The following is a 4054-nucleotide window of genomic DNA, read 5'->3' as shown; positions in this document are numbered from 1 at the left end:
GTCTATTTTGGTATAGATTATATTTCAACACCAAGTAGACAAAGATCCTCACCACAGGACCAACAATCAATGTTATGATAGATTATGGAAAGATTGAAATTGTTAATGACTTTGTCTTGTTTGAGTCAACAATCAACACCCATGGTACCAGCATTCAGGAAATCAGGACATGCCTTGCATTGGACAAGTCTGCTCTTCAACTTCTCCAAAATACCAAAGAGCAATGATGTCAGTTTGAGGACTAAGGAGCATTTGTTTCAGGCCATGGTCTTTTCAATCACCTGCTATATATATCAGAGACATGAACAATGAACAAGGATAACAGAAGAATTGATGCCATTGAGTTTTGGTGCTGGAGGAGAGCACTGAACACCTCATGAACTGCTAAAAGAACAATCAGCTTAGTCCTGGAATGAGTGCGGCCAGGGTGTTCCTTGGAGGCAAAGACTGCGATGTTTTGTCTTTTATATTTTGGAGATGTAGTTAGGTGAGACTACTCCTGTCTTGGAAAGGGACATCATGCTTGGAAAGATGGAGGGTCAGCAAAGAGAACACCCCGTAGACACTGTGACTTCAGCAACGGCTTCTAATATCTCAGAGACTGGGGCAATGTATAGGAAGGGGCAAGTCTCAGGGTGGCTGTTCATATAATTGCTATGAATTATATTTTATTTGACAGCACACAACAACAACAGTACAAAGATGATAGGATTACTTGTAGTGATTATGTTTTGGTCATGATGGCAGCTGTGTGGGAAGCACACTCATGCAGCCTTACTCTGTAGCTCTCCTAGGAATACTCTGTAGAAGTTTGGCTGTGATATCATACAGGATCATCTTTATGAAATATTTCAAGTGAGTGACTGTTAAGACATAAATCAGAGATCACTGTGCTTCTGGATATATAATTCGTCTTTATTTTGTAGCCATTGAGGATGATATATCTGATAATATTTTTGTCTTTAAGTTCATTGCTAGACATTTCAGAGCCAAATTCTTTGCCCTTAGTTGGTAAGTGTATAAGATATAAGACTCTGCTTTCCTGGTCTAACCTTATTATAGGCTCCACTTGACTTCTTTGAGCTATATCTATTCCTTGTTTCTGTTGTATTATTAAAAAAGCTCCTAGAGAAATATTTTATAAATACAGAGAAGAAAGAAAGGAGAAGAAGGGGGTAAAAAGGAAAGAATGCAGACAATGAATGGGATACTCAATTCTGAGTTCTATTTTGAAGCATTATAAAACTTTATAGATAATTTAGAATAAACTGAAGAAAATGGTATAAAAGTCACCTTGTCAATCCATCTGTTCCAATGGGTGGTAGAAAAATCATACTTCATCTGGAGTGTGTAAGGGAGCATGTGTGAAGTGTCTCATCCTCTCTCTGTGAACAGAGCTAAATGATCAATATGAAGAAAGTGGTAAAATTGATCGTACTACGATCTCATCTGGTAACAACAGCCAACATTAGACTCTTTCAATCATGCCTAAAAATTGTGCTTTAGGGAAATTTCCACTTTCAATGCAACTACAAAATGCAATGTTACTTATTAAATACCCCAAAGCTCTATTAATGCATACAAGCCCACTATGTAAAAGGGCTTCCCTCTGTGCAGACGTAACAGATTTAGTAAAGGCAAGTTTCCCTTCCAGTCTTCCAGCAATGCTTAGAAAAAAAAATCCATGTCTTGATTGTATCATAGTCATTTACACCTTTTCTTCTATATTCTGTTCCTAAAGGACGCAGTCTTATTATCTTATGACTTTAGAAACATTAGAGTTCAATTTCTTTTTGGGAGGAAAAAAAAAGAAAAATGTTCATTCAGCTGCATTACCTCATCAGCATGGCTTAATTTTATAAAGCATCAGTAAATCAGGGATCTGGCCTATGTTGTTTTATTTTTAAAACAAATTTCCAGTAAATGTAGTCTTCAGTTTACACTTACGAAGTCAAAATGTCAACATGACTCAGAAACAATACATTACATTGCAAGTGAACTTTACAGATTTGATTTGGGAAAGATAGCACAGGATTCAATGAGCCCACGTGTCTACAAATGCCCGAGTGAGCAATCGGTCATCGTCCAGGAGGATAACGTCAAAGGCCAGACTGAAGCCACTCATGCAAATACCTTGGGGTGGCTACCTAATAGAGTAAAGCGTCTTTCCACAGCAAAACAAAGAACAGGGAAAGGCCAACACGCGTGGGAAATGTCCACTGAGAATTTCTATGAAAAATAATCTAAAGAAAAGAATTCACTTAGTGGCAAGGCTGATAAAGAAATAATAGATTAGAGTCGAGCCTATGAAATCCTACGGCCTAGCAATAAGAAGTTACATATGCTAAAGGCATACAACTCAAAGCTAGTTCAAAGTTGCTCGGGGGGGTGTGTCTGGGGGGTAATGATAGGCAGTTTCCTTCTTGTGCAATACATTTATTCTTTATATTTGTCATATATGATTCCCTTCAAGATTCTTTGGAAGGGATTTAAATAATTGTAAATTTGTTCATGTTATGATTAGGTGTCATGGAGTTTACCACGACTCATAGCGACCCTAATAGATCCGAACCCTGTCCTATTCTGTGCCATCGTCTTCATCTCTGACTTACTCAAGTCCACCATTACATTCCATTTGTCAATTCAGACATGTGGCTCATGGAGCTGGAGATTTGCTCTGAAGAGTTGAAGGGCTGAAAGCTTCAGGATTAGAAGTTGTAATGCTGGGGGCAAGCTCTAAGAAAACAGCACACAGATGGATAGTAAAAGAAACTATGTTTTTAAAACAAACAAAACAAATAGCATATTGCTGTCAAGTAGATTCTTACTCATGGCAACGTCTGGATTAAAGAGAAGAACTGTCCTTGTTTGTAGTCTTTATGGAAACCGATCACCAGGCCTTTCTACTGTGACGCTGCCGGATGAATTAAGAGTCAACCCTTCAGGTTTGCAGCCAATAAAAAACCACTTATATCATCTAAGAACCTTAAAGAGTCAGTAATGAGATTAAAATGGTATACCAGAACATGCATATTTAACACACAAGAAGTTAACGATGGACAAAGAAAAGGTTGGGGGAAAATACAACATTTTGAAAACAAATAGCAAAGAGAAAGACACATAAATCCTAACAGATAATTACATTTCAAGTAAGCAGAACAAGCAGCCCAATAAATTATTATGAAATAATTTAGGCAACATGGAAGATACTTTTTTATTCCAAGGCACAGGGTAAAGACAGACAAAAGATGGGGGGGGGGGGGGAAGACACCATTGAAGTGGTGAACAGAGAGAGCTGGGGAGACTCTATGGGAGCTCTGGTGGCCTAGTGGCAAGAAGCAGTATTACAATCCCAAAGGTGTTTGTTTCGAAGCCTCCAGATGTTCTGCTGGAGGAGGGGAAATCTCCTCCTGTGCCAGTCAGATCTGATTCGACGGCACACAACAAGGGAAAAGAAATTAATTCATTAAAAAAAAAAATATTCAGCAAAGCATTTGAGATAAGTATGGTTACTAAAGATAAAGAAGGAATCTTATAATGATGAAAGGGAGACTCATTCAGGAAGATAGCACAATATAAACATATAGACTCAAAAGGTCATTACGAGAAAGAAAAAGAAATGCCGAAATGGATGTTAGAAGAGACTCAGAAACTCTTGGAATGAAAAGAAGTGAAAACCAGGAGAAGGAGAGCTATGGTAAAAAGGCTAAAAAGAAGATTTCAAAGGGTGAAAAAACCTCGCTCTAGAGCTGTGCGGCTAAATTAAGACTTCTGCCCTCCAAAACTATGAGTGGATAAATATCTGTTTGTTGAGGTCAGCCACTTATGGTGTTGTGTTTTTTGTTTTTTTTTTTACAGAAGCACTAGATAAATAAGAGACATAGTAACTCATTAACGCACTCCTACATAACCGATGTAGAAATCACACATAAAATTATAATTTGAGAGAAACGAAAGCAAAAGTATGTTGTTGTTGTTGTTATGTGCCGTCGAGTCGCCTGCGACTCATAGCGACCCTATGTACAACAGCCCTAAACTCCGCTCTGTCCTGTGC

General features: G+C 38.1%; 1 protein-coding gene across 1 annotated transcript in view; it reads right to left on the bottom strand.

The window, feature by feature from the left end:
• The window catches only part of MYCT1 (myc target 1), a 56318-nt gene that overhangs the window by 951 nt on the left and 51313 nt on the right, over positions 1 to 4054 (bottom strand).

Source organism: Elephantulus edwardii, unplaced genomic scaffold (assembly GCF_000299155.1).
Source record: "Elephantulus edwardii isolate Elephantulus edwardi_28Jun2011 unplaced genomic scaffold, EleEdw1.0 scaffold00024, whole genome shotgun sequence".
In the NCBI taxonomy this organism is placed as follows: Eukaryota; Metazoa; Chordata; class Mammalia; order Macroscelidea; family Macroscelididae; genus Elephantulus; species Elephantulus edwardii.
This window is presented reverse-complemented; position numbering and strand designations above follow the sequence as displayed.